General features: G+C 36.3%; 1 protein-coding gene across 1 annotated transcript in view; it reads left to right on the top strand.

Annotated features, from left to right (window-relative positions):
• Nucleotides 1-2,021: 2,021 nt before the first annotated feature.
• gry (trafficking protein particle complex subunit 11 gry) overlaps nt 2,022-17,174 on the top strand; it is a 550,052-nt gene continuing 534,899 nt past the window's right edge. The window contains exon 1 of the mRNA XM_090404214.1: nt 2,022-2,141. The gene's annotated coding sequence lies outside the window, so the exon portion shown is untranslated. The remainder of the gene's footprint in view (nt 2,142-17,174) is intronic.

The following is a 17,174-nucleotide window of genomic DNA, read 5'->3' as shown; positions in this document are numbered from 1 at the left end:
AAAAGAACAACTGTACACAGCAGGACGATTTTAAGGAATGCCGATGGTAGGGAGGTAACTGAATCAGTCGATATAGTGAAATTACTGAGTGAGCACTTTGCAAGAGTATATCATCCAGGTGGGGACATTGAAGGAACGAAGGAACCATTAGTTTATACGGGAATTGTGGTGAATGAAGTGCAGGTGAATAGACTATTACAGAACATTAATGTGAATACACCTGTGGGATTGGATGGTATACCGGCACGGTTCAAGCGGCTAAGGAATTATCAGTGCCCTTGACCATGTCGTTTAATCTGAGTCTCGGGTATGGTTTAGTCCCGAAGGTGTGGAAAGAGGGGAAAATAGTTTCACTGCATAAAGGAGGATCCAAGACTACGGTTGCAAATTACCGACCGATCAGTATATCAGGAGTCGTTGTCAAGGTCTTGGAGAAAGTAGTCAAGGGAAAAATACAGGAATGGATTGATGAAAATGAGATACTGTACAAGGGATAGCATGGCTTTGTGAAGGGTAGATCATGCCTCAGTAACTTACTCAAGTTTTACAACAAGGTGACGACTGAACTGGATAAGGGAAATGGGTTTACAGTGATACTGTGGACCCGACTAAGGCCTTTGACAGGATACCACATGGAATTCTAATCTGTAAACTGCAACATATGGGAATGGATATAGGGTTGGTGAGATGGATAGGAGGGTAGAGAGATATCAAAAAGTAGTCTACTGAGGAGTATAGTTCAAAAGACGGCCTGTGACTAGTTGTGTGCCGTAGGGTTATGTTCATTGACCACTGCTGTTTAATTTGTTCATTAACGATATAGGGATGGATCTGATAGGAACGGTTCATTTGTTCGTTGATGATGCAAAGTTGGGTAAGGCAATAGTGAATGCAGAAGATGTCAAAGTCTTGCAGGATGATTTGGATAGATTAGAGGTCTGGGATAAGGAGAATGGATGTGAATTTAATGTGGCAAAATGTAAGGTTATACATTTTGGGGTGAAAAGATTAGCAGCAGTATATTACATTGGTGGAACTGTACTCCAGGAGATTGATGAGGCCAGGGACTTGCGAGTGTTGGTCGATAGGGAGTTGAAGTTTAGGGGGGCACATTGCAAAAGTGGTTAAATCATCTCATCAAATCACTTGGAGCTGAAGAATACTTTGACGAGCAGAGACAAGCAAGTTATTGTTCCTCTCTTTCGAGCCTTGATAAGACCCCATCTCGACTACTGTGCCCTGATTTGGTCACCTAGGTTTCTTCTTGATGGGGAGGAGGTTGAGAGGAGCCAGATGCGAGTGACTAAGATGATAGCAGGTCTATGGAATGAACCTTATGAGAACAGGTTGAAGATTTGTGGGTTGCAGAAACTAGTTGATAGGCGGAAAAGGGGAGATATGATTGAGACATTCAAATTGCTGAAGGGTTTCTATAGGATTAATTCAGAGGATATTTTTGAGAACAGGACTGGTGGTGGGAGGAGTAAGGGACATCCATGGAAGCTGTGCAAGTGTGTGGTTAGTAAGGGTGCTAGAGCTAGGTTTTTTACTTTTAGAGTGGTGAATGAGTGGAATAAGATGCTAGAGTCTGCTGTGGGTGCTATGACAGTGAATGAGTTCAAGGCAAGATATGATAGATACTGTGTGAATGTCGAATAGTTGTGATGGACGTGATGTTTAGTGCCTCCCTCGATGAGTCTAAGGACTCCTTGGAGTCGCCCGTAATAATAATAATAATAATAATAATAATAATAATAATAATAATAATAATAATAAGGATTAAACTAAATTTATTATAATAATATATGGCTGTATTGCGATTTTTTTTCTCGATTTGGTTCGCGAAATATTTTAATTTTTCCAAAGGGGCCATTACATCCATAAGTTTGGGAAGCACTGTCCTAAAGGGATGCAACGCATTTTTTTTTATCCCTTTGTCCACATGTGTATCCAGTTTTATTATGAAGTAATAGTAATAAACAGGAACGTATGACTACATTTGTTGCTCATCGAGGGCGCTAGTTGCATTTCGTTGATATGTATGTAGTTTCTGAACCCACCGCTTAACGCACATGTTTTTACTATTCTGAGATGTGAACCTTTAATATTGGTAATGTGGCACATATAATCATAGGCGTGTAGTAAGTTACATTTCTTCTAATTATTTGTTTTCTTTTTAGATATTCATGTTTACTTGAAAAATTCTAAGTGGAGATCAGTACAATAATCCAGAGCCAAGAACAGTGATTGCTATAGTTTGACATCTGAAAGAAATTAATTCTATTCAAGTTTTTTGGTTAATCCAAACTTTTTTTTTTTTTTTAAAGTAATTTTAAGTTCTATTCTTTCTTTGATAGAATTAGTCATTTTGATGTTACCACCTTTTTTTTTCACGGTCAAATTGTTTTTTTCCCCTTCCCAATATTATCATATAATTTATGTATTATTATGGGCTACTCCATTGAGTCCTTAAACTCATCAAGGGAGGCCTAAATATCATGCCAAGCACTACCCAACAAAAGATTCCTGTAACCTATTCCACTCATTTATCACTCTCCAAGAAAAAAATCTGGTAATGACATTCCTGTGAACTATACTCTTGTTCAGTTTCCAAGGGACAGCCCTCGTTCTCCCACCATCATACCTGTTTTGAAAAATTTCCTCAGTATTAATCTTGTAAAAACCCTTAAGTAATTTTACATGTCTCAATTACATCAGTGTTTTTCCACCTTTCAACTAATTTCTGTAACCCACAAATCTTCAACTTTCCTCATAAGGTATATTCCATAGACCTGCTACGTCATGGTCACTTGCCTCTAGAATTTCTCCACCTCCTCCTCATCTCCATAGTCTATATGTGGCATAATTAAGGCCTTATATAATGAAACCAGAATCTCGTTGCTTTTGCAAGTCAGTGTCCTCCACATCATTCCCAGAATTTGTTGTGTTGTCCTCACTATTTTGGTAATTTTCCCATCAAATTTTAGATCCTTATCCACCATCAATCAAAAATCTCTTATTTCCTTCACCTCCAACAGTATATCTACACCAAGCATTTTAAATCTTATATTTTGCAACATTGAACTAGCAACCTCATTCCTGTGTCAATTCACTCAATCTATTCAAGTCTGCTTGTAAGTCCATAGCATCTGCTCTACCCCTCATAGTTCATCCCAACTTTGAATCTACAATCAACTGAATATCCACATTCAAATCTTCCCCAATATTATTAACATGCAGGTTAAATTGCCGTGGCTCTAAAACAGATCCCAGAGGCACGCTTCTAGTGACTTTCCTCTTCCTGGATATTGCACCCCCATGCACAACTTATTGATACTTATCAGATAGCCAATCTCTAATCTAGTGTACTAGTCTACTATTCAACCATCTGCTCTAGTTTGATTATCAACTTATCATGCAATAATCTACCAAAAATCTTTGCAAAATCTATGTATATTACTGAGTATCCATCTCCTTCTCTTAATGAATAGCAGTATACATGTCTGCAAGGAGATATGCTTTACATTATGGGAGATACTAAGGCAAGTGATGAGAACTTATACCACCTTTACCATAAGTTGCCCCAGTCCTGAAAGTGCTTTAGGTGCAAACTTTGTTTACTTACACTTGGATAAAGGATAAAACCCAATATATAATTAGTAGCATAGCCAAGTGAAAAAACTTCTATACATATGAGTATCCATCTCTGTCCAATGAAGTTGTCACCTTATTATAATAAGTAAGTAGAATTCTAAAACATGACCTCCCTTTTCAAATCCATGCTGTAGATCAAAGTTAATACCATTGTTGTCAACCCAATTCAGGATCCTGGTTCTCATCAGCCTCTGCAACACTTTAACCACAACAACTGACACAGAGATAGGTCTATAATTTGATGATTGAGTTCTATCACCTCCCTTATGAAAAGACACAATCTTGCCCTCCTTCCACTCCTTTGGAACTCGATCCACGGAAAAACGCATATTAAACAAATATGTCAAGGCAGATGCCAACTTCCTGTCACATTCCTTCAAAATACATGGTGATGTATCATCCAGTTCCATAGCCTTAACATCAACTTTGCTCCATTCCCCATATACCTCTTGCACACTTACAGTCAGTCTCTCTCTCTCTTATTCAGCATCCACTGCTCTCAAACTCACCATGATGTCACATTCACAAGGATAAAAGACCTTCATGAATTACTCATTAAATATCTCAACTATATCTTCTGCAGCAGTTGTTCTTATACCATTTTCAGTCGCATCCTTCCGTAATCCTTTTTTTTTTTTTTTTTTGTTGTTGTTGTTGACTACATATTGAAAGAACTCCTTAAGAATTATTTCGGCATCATGCTCTTGTGCAATTCTGCTACCCTTGCCAACCAATCATTCTCCTTTCCCATTCTTTGTAATTCTCATGTTATTACCACTCATGTTATGTTACCTCCATAATGCCTTTTTCCTCTGTATTGCATGCTCAATCTCTTCATTCACCCATTTCACACCTACTTTATTTAACATTATGACGTTTGGAATACATTTAGACATTGCTTCTAATAGATAGATCTTGAATATTACCCAAGTTCTCATTCCATGATATGCCTGCAATCTGTCACCTGAGCTTCTCATAATGACCAGCCTTGTATATACTTTTTCTCACATAAGTCCTCAAATTTTCTGCAGATACCACACTCTCAGGCAATGCATTCCAGTCATTCACAGCTCTCCATGCAAAAATACTTATGCATCTTATCTAGTTTAGTCATTAGTGTTGGGATAGGGAAGTCAATTGGAGTTGCAGATATGAAGAAGTCAGAATGATTTTTTGGAATTTGGAGAGTTGTAAATATAGCATGTCACGAGAGTTGGCTAATGACCGAAAAAATGCGGACACGAATCCAAGCGGCCGAAATGAGGTTCCTTTGAGGGGTTGCGGGGCTGATAAGACTCGACAGCATCAGAAGCTCTGCAATTCGGGAAACCCTCAATACTCAACCACTGCTTCTCCGTGTTGAGAGATCACAGTTACGTTGGTATGGGTACCTGGTCAGAATGCCACAAGAGAGGCTCCCTCAGCAGGCCCTCTTTGCCAAGCCAGAGGGGGGGAGGCCATGTGGAAAGCCAAGGACTTGCTGGATAGATTATATCCAAAACCATGGGTGGACACGTTTGGGAATTTCACCAGAACACCTGAGCTTGGTGGCAGAGGATCGTGACCATTGGAAGTTCCTCTTGCAGCTGTTGTATTAACCTAAATGGGTTGTCCCCACAACCCAATTAGGAAAGATGGGCCTTGAAGATGTATGTATGTAAATGTAGCAGTTGAATGTTACTGAATAGGACAAGGAAACTCTGAGCCATAGTATGTCAGAAGTAGAGGATTCTCCAAATTTGGCTCTCTGGAGAGTAAAGTCAGAATCTTACAAAAGCAGGGCACCACTTTTGTGACTTTGCCATAAAGGGTGGCACCTGTGCCTTTTGTGAGATCTGAATTTACTCTAAAAAGCATTCAGTGTGTAATTTATTCAGGGAATATGGACTGTGGTTGTTGTATATTAGACGCAAAAATAAATTATATTATTGTTTTAAAATCCTTACCAAATTGTAAGCAAAGAAATGCTTACGAAGTATCATCACTACTTGCATATAGAGGCTGTTCAGCACCTGCGTAGTGTAATTTGGAAGAATGATAGCACGTTGTGCCCTTCGATTGGAAAAGGCCTAAGTTCAATTCTCGTCATGATGGGAGGAATCTTTATATGGAATTTTTTCAGTTGAAGGTGAGTTAGCCGATCTCATATGGAGGTAGCAGGGTTTTTTTCCCCGGAAACTCGGGTTTTTCATCCTGCATACAGACAAATTGGTCCTTCAGAACACACTCAATTTACAGACAAAAACAGAAAAAAAAAAAAAATACTAGTGGTGGTGGTGGGCAGTAGATGGCATTGATGTAGATGATAGTAGTAGAGGTTCGGTGTTGTTGGTGGATGGAGTGGTGGAGGCCGAGAGTTGTAGAGGTGTGCTCCCTTGATGGGTTTTCAGACTCCTTGGAGGTGTCACGAAATAATAATAATAATGATAATAATTTTGGAAATGGTCACTACATAGACCAGTTTTGACTTATTGAGATCTCAACAAGTGGTAGCCAGACTCAGGACAATACAAAGGTTGAACGAATTTAAAAATCATTATACACCATTTTAATTAGGGAGATATGATATGATAGATACACCATTTTAATTAGGTATTAAAAATAATGTGTAATCATATTATTAAAATGCTCTGGATCAGAGAAAGCTGTAGGCAGTTATTTCACTTGCTGCTTATAAAGTATATTATACTTGACCAAAAACTATATTCTTGTTTTAATTCTTACTATTGTGTATGCAAATAAAATGTGTGCATGTGGTATCTTTATGACTAGCCTTGCTTGTATATAACAGCTGTTGAGTCCACAACAATTGCCTTAACATTCTATCAAAACACACTTGCTTACAGACATGTACATTGGTATGGGAAGGGTCATTATCCAGAGTGGCTTTGACCTTTATCAAGGTCTCATCACTGGGCTCCAGACCCAGGAAAGTTGTTATAGCTGTAATTTGAATTTGTATCAAGATTAGAAGGTCTGGTCTAGATATCTAATGTCATTGAAACAAGTTTAAATAGGACTATGCAGGTGTTTGCTCTTTTTGTAGGTATGTACCGATTTGTATAGACGGTGCCAGTGGAGTTGCTTTCATTGTTGCAAAGTTTTAAGTTTTGAAATTTTGAGATCAAAGATGGCATGAAGAGTATACAGTTGATGGGAATATTTTACAGGAGATGAAGGAAGTAAATGATCTGGAAATTATGATGAATAAGGCAGTAGAGCTTAGTGTATGCATACAAAGTGGTTATGCATACATAACTGCTCTCTAACCAGCAGGCTGCAGGTTCTAATCCCAACATGGGCATGGATGCTTGTGAATGCTTTAACTAGGGTAAGGAGGGTTAATCGTTTAGGAGTTAGATGGATGAGTAATATCATTAAGCATGAACTGCATAAGAAGAAAATGCTATGGAGGGTATATTAAATAGAAAGGTAACCAACAAACTCATGAACAGTACAAGGCTCAGGCAAGAAAGGTGACCAGAATGACAAGAAAGGCAAAATCAGATTATGAGAAGAATTTAGCCGAGCAGGCCAAAGGAAATTCCAAAGAGTTCTTTTGTTAGGTGGCAAGTAAGAGGAAGAATGACTATGAAAGATTAACCTTAATGATGGGATTAATGATTTAAATAGGCTGTCAATATAGGCAAAAGTTAATGGTTGTCAGTTAAATGTTGAGAAATGTATAGTTATGCTTTTTGGAATAAATAGATTACAAGCTGAGTATCATGTTGATGGCACTGTACTCCAGGAAATAAATGAAGCTAGAGATTTAGGGAGGTGGTAGACAGAGTTAAAGTTTACCAGACATGTTGCTAAATTAGCTCATAAGATAAGATTACTTGGTTAGTGAAGAAATATTAACAAGTAAAGATAAGGAAGTTGTAATTCATTTTTATAAGACCTTGATACGCTTGCATCGGGATTATTGTGCTCAAGTCTGGTCCCCTGGGTTTCTTGAGGATGAGGAAGTGGTGGAGTGGATTCAGAGGCGAGTGGCCTGTGAAATGTTCCCTGTGAGGATAGATTGAAGGTGTGTGGATTGCAGAAGTTGGTTGATGGGAGAAAAAGAGGGGATGTGATAGAAACATTTAAGTTTCTTAAATTATTTTATAGGATGGATGCAAGGGAAATGTTTCAGCACTTGGCTAGAGGGACCAGAAGAAGAGGTCATCCCTGGAAGTTGAATAAAGATGTGGTCATTAGGGTACGAGGACTAGATTTTTTGCTTTGAGTGTGGTGAATGAGTGGAATGGGTTCCCAGAGTCGACTGCTTTGTCTGTTAATGGGTTGATAGATAGATGTATGATAGATTCTGTGGATAGATTGGGTCACCCATGATGAGTCTTCGGACTTCATGGAAGTGCCTGTATAATAATAATGTCTGTAGGTGGGGGATAAATTCCATTTCCTGTCGTGAGATCACTTCCCTCCTTATAGGAGGACTGTTGTGTATTTAAAAAAAGTTCTGTGTTTGATGTAGGATGTTGGTCTAGACCAGTGGTTCTTAATCGGTGTCCCCCAGAACACTTGTGTTCTGCCGGTGAACGATATCACATGATACAGTTCTGAGTGTAATTGGCTACTCTGACCCTAAGAACAGAAGCCTTCTATGCACTTTGACTTCTAAACCAATAGAATATCATTTATAGGTCAATGGTAGGCTCTATTAAAGGATTTGTTACCCTTGCAAAGAAAATAAACCCAAATATTATATCTATGCACTGTTTTTTACACAGACAATCCTTAGTTTCAACAATATTATCGGCAATATTAAAACCTGTACCAGACCAAGTTGTAAATATGGTAAATTTCATTAAGCCAAGACCTTCAAAAGCATGCCTTTTTTAAAAAAACTTTGCATATCTATGGAAGCCATGTATGAATCTTTGCTTTTGCATGCTGAAATAAGATGGTTATCCAGGGGGTAAAGTACTATTCCTAATTTTAGAACTTAAGAATGGATTATTGGCCTTTTTTCAAAATGAAGGTACAGATGCTTTTGTAAAATTTCTTCAAAATGATATTTGGTATGCTAAAATGGCATATTTAGCCAATATTTGTAATTACTTATATAGTGTTATTGCAAGTATCCAAGGGAAAAATTAAAATATTTTGACATCCACTGACAAAATGTCAGCTTTTCAGAAAAAAAAAAATATCTCTTTGGAAAAACTGCATATCAGAAAAAAAATACAGTAGATACGTTTCCTTCGCTATAATAAAAATGTCGAGGGAATTATTTCCGTTATAACAGAACATTTAACAATATTGGAAGAAATGATTTCAGTTACTTTCCTTCCTTAAATACACACAATTATGACTGGATGAGAAATCCATTTGGCACAGTTAATACATAGACTCTCGGGGGGAGGGGGGCTGTAACCCCTATAGAGCATGTCCCCTGGGTGGCAGATAGGGGAGCCCACCATGTCTGTGTGTGGCGGGGTGTTCCGAATATACTGAATAAGGACTCATGGACCAATAGGGCCATAAGGGGCAATCATCTTGATTATAAGGGAAGTGGCACTCCCATAAACCTCTAGCTGGATCTATCCTCCTCCTCTTCTACTTTGAGGAAGATCCACTTATTTTAAACTTTCCTTTAAGGCCTTATCAGCCAACTCTTCTTATTTTATGACCCTTATGCTATTAGAGTACTCGAGGGCCATATGGTCTTTTCATTTCTGGCCTTAAAACTATGCCCTCTCTATAAACCTTACTATAATTCTTCTATAATCTACTCTTTCCCCCTTCAATATACCCTATTCCTTCTATGGGTTTAAATTTGGAAGAAGGCTAGTTCAGAAGCCTTAAGGTAGCAGCCCTACCACTGAACTATTCCATCGTCAGGCTGGACCCCTGACATGGAGAACATAATTCTACTTATAAGCTGACAGAATAAGATAATCGGATTGAATCTATGGGAAACGACCCTGGAATGGAAAAGGTAAAACAAAAATGGAAACAACAAAATATAATACACATAGCAAACGGGAATGTAAGAGGAATAGCATATAAAGAAATTGAATTAGACCAACTATTCAATGAAAGAAATTTTAAAATAGCAGTAATCACTGAAACAAAAAAGAAATTAAAAGGAACTATGAGAACCGAAAATTTTAATGTGATATACAGTGGAGTCGACAGACCAAAGAGCACAAGCAGGAGTCATGATTTGGATTCATAATTCCCTTTCAAAACAGTTAAAACATTATAAATTATGACTCTTTCTTTTTAAGGTTACACGGTGAACAGCATTCATATTTATGAATTTAGGGACACAAAACACACGTGTTGAAAATGTTATTTTACTGATTAATAATAAAATAATAACTTGACGTTTCGACTCCTGTATTGAGGTCATCATCAGAAGGATACATGTGTATAAGAACCAAGCTACATGCTGTTGTACTCTATACAGGAAAATTACATATACGTTGTTAACTAATCTTTTTTCTTTGCCTGCCCTCTAGTGATAAAATAAAATTAAAAAATAAAATAAAATAAAATTACCAATAAAAACTGCAATAAACTCTCCTAAAGTCCTCACGTACCAGGATTCTTCTGGAATTATACAGTTTATATTCTTATATTAGGATTATCTTCTGGATTTGTACAGTACAGGTTGCTATTGAATGTTCAGGAAAAAAAAAAAAAACTTCACCAAGTCTTCTTGTATTGAGATTTTTATTTGTGGATGCTATGAAGGTTGCAGAAGGTTGCCTCCACATTCTTGGAATAGTTACACCATCATTTTTATTCAGATCCGGATCATGTTTGAGCATTTCACATGCTTCCTTGAATTTCCGCTCGAACCAGGTTTTGGTGTGGTGTAGGGACTTGGTACCTTTCCAATCAATTCTGTGGTATGTTTGGAGTGCGTGGTCAGAAAGGCCAGTTGTTCCAAAATGGAGGTATTTTATGTGTCGTTTGTTTTCATCCTTTCTGATTGGAATGATTCACCCTGTTTCCCCTATGTATGGTATGTTACATGTGCAATCTATTTTGAAAACCCCTGGGTGGGCTAGGTGTGGCAGGGGATCCTTGGAAGAACTGAGTAGGTGTCTTAATTTTGTTGGGAGTTTAAAGGGGTTTTGATGTTGTATTTGTGTAGTGTTCTGTCTATTTTTTCTGAAATGCCTCTAACATATGGTATAGCAATAGCATTCTTGAAATCTTTTCTGTTGTTAGTGGTATGTTTGTGGAGGATCTTGTGAATGGTTTTTATACTGTATCCATTTTTTATAGAGGTATGTTTGATGGTCTCATATTCATGGTTAAGAGCTTGTTCATTTGAACAAATGGTTTGAGCTCTGTGTTTAAGGGTGCTTATGACCCCTAGTTTTTGTATTGGTGGTGATAAGAAGTTTTGTGTATGTACTGGCCTGTGTGTGTAGGTTTGTGGCAAACTGAGAAGGAGAGACATCCTGAAGGAAGATGTGTGACAAGTGTGTCTAGGAACAGAAGACAGTTGTTTTTTTCTATTTCAATGGTGAATTGGATGCGTTTGTGTTGTCTGTTCAGGTGGCTAAGGAATGTATCTAGTGCTTCGTGGCCGTGGGGCCAAATGGCAAAAATATCGTCAACGTATCTGAGCCAAATTTTGGGATTTTGGCACGCCGATTCTATAGCTTGTTGCTCAAAGTCTTCCATATAAAAGTTCGCTATTGGGGGGAAGGTAAAAATTGTTTTGCCACACGAAATATCCGGAGCGGAGTACTTGGGCAAAGAGGGCCATTGATGTCGTGTGGAAATATGTTCTGTAAGAGTAAGATAGTATCATTGATTGGGACATTGGTGAAAAGAGAAATTATGTCAAAGCTGACTAATAGATCTTGGTCATTGAGTGTAATGTTTTTAATTTTGTTTATGAATTGTTGTGTATTTTTTATGTGGGAAGGGGAATGACCAACCAATTCCTTGAGTGTGGCCGCTAATTTTTTGGCTAAGTAGTAATTTGGACTGTCGATTCCTTCCACAATTGGATGTAATGGTGTATCTGTTTTGTGTACTTTTGGCAGGCCATAAATTCTGGGCATACGGTGGTATTAATTTTTTAATTGTTTCTTCCGGGCACGTGTTAACTGATTTAAGTAGTTCAGTAGTTTTCTTTTTGTTACATTGCGTGGGGTTGTAATTTACCATTTGGTCGGTGTTGTGGTCCGATACCAAATGGTTCATTTTTTCAATGTAGGTTGTCCGATTTAAAACAACAGTGGCATTCCCTTTATCTGCTTTTGTGATAATAATGTCACAGTTATTTTTTAGGGATTTGAGGGCCAGTTTTTCTGTAGTTTGATGGTCTCATATTCATGGTTAAGAGCTTGTTCATTTGAACAAATGGTTCGAGCTCTGTGTTTAAGGGTGCTTATGACCCCTAGTTTTTGTGTTGGGTGGTGATAAGAAGTTTTGTGTATGTACTGGTCTGTGTGTGTGTGTAGGTTTGCGGTAAACTGAGAAAGAGAGACAGCCTGAAGGAAGACATGTGACAAGTGTGTCTAGGAACAGAAGAAAGTTGTTTTTTTTCTATTTCAATGGTGAATTGGATGCGTTTGTGTTGTTTGTTCAGGTGGCTAAGGAATGTATCTAGTGCTTCGTGGCCGTGGGGCCAAATGGCAAAAATATCGTCAACGTATCTGAGCCAAAGCCCAAAATTTGGCACAGATACATCGACGATATTTTCGCCATTCAGCTCCACAGCCGCCAAGCACTAGATACATTCCTTAGTCACCTGAACAGACAACACAAACGCATCCAATTCACCATTGAAATAGAAAAAAACAACTGTCTTCTGTTCCTAGACACACTTGTCACACATCTTCTTTCAGGATGTCTCTCCTTCTCAGTTTGCCACAAACCTACACACACAGGCCAGTACATACACAAAACTTCTTATCACCACCAACACAAAAACTAGGGGTCATAAGCACCCTTAAACACAGAGCTCAAACCATTTGTTCAAATGAACAAGCTCTTAACCATGAATATGAGACCATCAAACATACCTCTATAAAAAAATGGATACAGTATAAAAACCATTCACAAGATCCTCCACAAACATACCACTAACAACAGAAAAGATTTCAAGAATGCTATTGCTATACCATATGTTAGAGGCATTTCAGAAAAAATAGACAGAACACTACACAAATACAACATCAAAACCCCTTTAAACTCCCAACAAAATTAAGACACCTACTCAGTTCTTCCAAGGATCCCCTGCCACACCTAGCCCACCCAGGGGTTTTCAAAATAGATTGCACATGTAACATACCATACATAGGGGAAACAGGGTGAATCATTCCAATCAGAAAGGATGAAAACAAACGACACATAAAATACCTCCATTTTGGAACAACTGGCCTTTCTGACCACGCACTCCAAACATACCACAGAATTGATTGGAAAGGTACCAAGTCCCTACACCACACCAAAACCTGGTTCGAGCTGAAATTCAAGGAAGCATGTGAAATGCTCAAACATGATCCGGATCTGAATAAAAATGATGGTGTAACTATTCCAAGAATGTGGAGGCAACCTTCTGCAACCTTCATAGCATCCACAAATAAAAATCTCAATACAAGAAGACTTGGTGAAGTTTTTTTTTTTTTTTCCCTGAACATTCAATAGCAACCTGTACTGTACAAATCCAGAAGATAATCCTAATATAAGAATATAAACTGTATAATTCCAGAAGAATCCTGGTACGTGAGGACTTTAGGAGAGTTTATTGCAGTTTTTTTTGGTAATTTTATTTTATTTTATTTTTTAATTTTATTTTATCACTAGAGGGCAGGCAAAGAAAAAAGATTAGTTAACAACGTATATGTAATTTTCCTGTATAGAGTATACAACAGCATGTAGCTTGGTTCTTATACACATGTATCCTTCTGATGATGACCTCAATACAGGAGTCGAAACATCAAGTTATTATTTTATTATTAATCAGTAAAATAATCTTTTCAACACGTGTATTTTTGTGTCCCTAAATTTATAAATATGAATTATAAATTATGGAATGAAAGAATAATAGAAGCTAGAACAAAAATAGATAGAGGCTATTTAACAATAATTGGTTTATGTTCCCCAGATGGAAGAGAAGAGGATAATATTGATTTTTATAATCTACTACAAAACATATATAATAAAATAAATAAAAATGATTACATAATTTTAGCAGGAGACTTAAATGCAAGAATTGGAAACACGAAAATTAATAATAATATAGGAATACATGGAGAACATACCCTAAACAGGAATGGTAAAAAATTGATTGACTTTGTAGTTTATAACCTAAAAATAATGAATTCCTTCTATAAACATAAAGACATACATAAATATACTTGGGCAGCAAGAGGATGATAATCAATATTAGATTATTTTATATTAAATGAAAAGACATCAAAATTTTCACTAGTTGTTAGAGTTCACAGAGGATATGAAATAAGCAGTGACCACTTCCTTGTTAAAATAAAATTAAGATTACCACCTAAATGGCTACAAGTAACAAGAACAGAAAGAAAAATTGAAACATTTGTTTATAAAACTAGACTATTGAATGATACAAATGTACAATGGCTATATGAACAAAGAATTAACCAATATCTAGATAAAATAAAACAAAATGAAGAAATAGAATGGCTTAATATAAAAACGATACTAAATGCAGCAGCAAATGAAAGCTTAGGAAATTCCAAAAAATTCAATAAAAGGAAAAAAACTGAAGATCTGGGATGATACAATCAAAGAAATAATCCAAAAGAAAAAAGAAGCCTATCACAAATGGTTAAGCAGTAAAAGATTAGAAGATGAAATAGAATATAAAAGAATAAGAGCCATAGCTAAAAGAGAAGTCAGAAAAAGACATAGAGAATCATGGAATAAATTTGTTTCTAATTTAGAACATGATTTATATAAAATAAGACCCAATGTATGTAAGATTTTGAAACACCTAAATGCAGATACCAAAGAAAACAAAATTAAACACTGAATTGAAATTAGAAGAATTTCTACACAGAACTGTGGACAGACAAATATTTTAAAAAAGACAACTGGCAAACAATTAACGAAAATGAAAAGGAAATAACTAAAGAAGAATTAGAAATCAGCCTGAAAGAAACAAGAAACGGAAAATCACCTGGAGAAGATAAGCTAGGTTCAGAACTATATAAATACTCAGGAACAAGATTCAAAGGAAGACTCTTATTATTTTTAAATAAAATTTACTCAACTGGTATCCCCCCAATAGAATGGAAAAAAGCAATTGTGATTCCTATCTTTAAGAAAGATAATAGAGATGACCCTAAAAACTATAGAGGTATCAGTATACTAAATTCCTGTTACAAAATATATAGGAATAATAAATAGCAAACTAATGCAATATTCCGAAAACTTGATTTTAGAAGTACAGAATTGGTTTAGAAAAGGACGATCATGTATTGACCTGGCCTTTTGCCTAAAATTAATAATAGAGAAAAGAAGAGAATACAATTTAGAAACACATATTGCATTTATTGACTTTGAAAAAGCATTTGACAAAGTTAAAAGAAACATATTATTCAACATATTAAAAGAAAGACAAATACCAAATAATATCCTTAAAGCTATCACAAGTATATATGAAAATAATCAAATACAAATACGATTTAATCATGAGCTATCATATACGAGAGAGATAAACCAAGGGGGTCCGACAGGGTTGTCCCCTCAGCAACTCTTCTTAATATCTATTTAAATGGAATAAAAATTTACATCAAGGAATTAAACTTTCCCCTACAGTAAACTTAAACACTCTCCTCTTTGCCGACGACCAAATAATAATTACAAATTCTGAAGAGAACTTACAGAAAGCTATTTTAGATCTGAATGAGTTAGACAAAGATTATGGTATGATAACATCAACAGAAAAATCAAAAACTATGACCTTTCAAGGACAAGATCCAGCAAGAACTAAAATAGTAATAGATAACAAGATCTTAGAACAGGTGAATTCATTTAACTACCTAGGATGTATAATCACATATGAAAATGAAAAAGATATAAAAGTAAAAATTGCGAAATATTTAAAAATAACAGGTGAATTTAACTCTATATTTAAACCAAACCTAGTTCAAAAACAAACCAGGCTAAAAGTATACAATACATTAGCCCTACAAGTCTTCATGTATGGAAGTGAAATCTGGACAATAAAACAAAAAGACAAAGATTAATAACAGCAGAAATGAAGTTTATGAGAAAAACTGCAAAGTATATCCTATTTGATCACCAAAGAAATGAAGAAATTATGAAAGAATTAAACCAAGAACCAGTAATAGAAAAAATTTAAAAATATAAACATAAATGGATGGAACACGTTCAAAGGATGAAAACAGAAAGATTACCAAAACATGCCTTAAAGTACAAGCCATTAGGAAAAAGAAAACCACGACGCCCTCTTAAACGATTTAACGATGACTTCTAAGGTTGGAACAAACCATGCTAGACCTAAATCCTTGATATGCATGATGATGATTAATACATAGAGTTGTGAATTTCTGTTACAAAAAGAAAACAATTAGTTACCTTGTCAACAGATCGTACTTTAAAAATGAAATTCTCTGAAATAACTGTTGAGGAATTTTGGATTTTTGTCAAAGCCCCAGCTCTCTCCACAGGGGCACTGAAAATTTTTGTTACGGTTTTTAACATCATATTTGAGTGAGCTCTTGTTCTATATTGGTCTGTTCACTCATATATGAGTGAACAGACCAGTATAAAAACTAAAAAGCTTGAAAGTCTTACTAATATAAACAAAGAGATGAGGGTAGCTATATCACATATTAGACGTGATATTGCTGAATCTGTAAATGCAGACAAGCTCAAGTATCGAATTAAAATAAGTTCCATTTTTATGAAAGGCAAGTTCATGCATATTTTTATTGTTAGTTTTATGACCATAATTTTGGTTTTCCCCAAATTTTTCTTATAATCAAAAGTGTTTTGTGACTTCGAAAAGGTTAAGAACCACTGGTCTAGACATTGATTGAAGAAAATGGTTTGAGAACAAGTGTTGTGTGAGGATATAGTTGAGATACTTAATGAGCAGTTCATAAAGGTCTTTCATTCTTGTGAATATGACATCATGGAGAGTTTGAGAACAGTTGATGAGGAGAAACTGACTGTAACAAGTCAGCAAGACTTGTTACAGTGTTTAGCAAGAGGTATATGCTAAATATACCTCTTGAGCAAACTTGCTCAATGGGAATTGAGCAAACTTGATGTTAAGAAGGCTGAGACACTTGATATATTATTATTATTATTCCTGACACCTCCAAGGAGTCTGAAGACTCATTGCGGGAGGACACCTACAACTATCCCAACTACTGCACCGAACCTCTACTGCGAATCATCTCCATCAACGCCATCTACCACCCACCTCCACCACCACTACAACTATTATTCTATGTCTGTAAATTGCGTGTGTTCTGAAGGGCCGATTTGTCTGTATGTGGGATGAAAAACCAGAGTTTCTGGGAGAA

The sequence above is a fragment of the Typopeltis vanoorti genome, chromosome 2 (assembly GCF_054136105.1).
Source record: "Typopeltis vanoorti isolate ZY-2024b chromosome 2, IOZ_Tvanoo_1.0, whole genome shotgun sequence".
Taxonomy (NCBI): Eukaryota; Metazoa; Arthropoda; class Arachnida; order Uropygi; family Thelyphonidae; genus Typopeltis; species Typopeltis vanoorti.
This window is presented reverse-complemented; position numbering and strand designations above follow the sequence as displayed.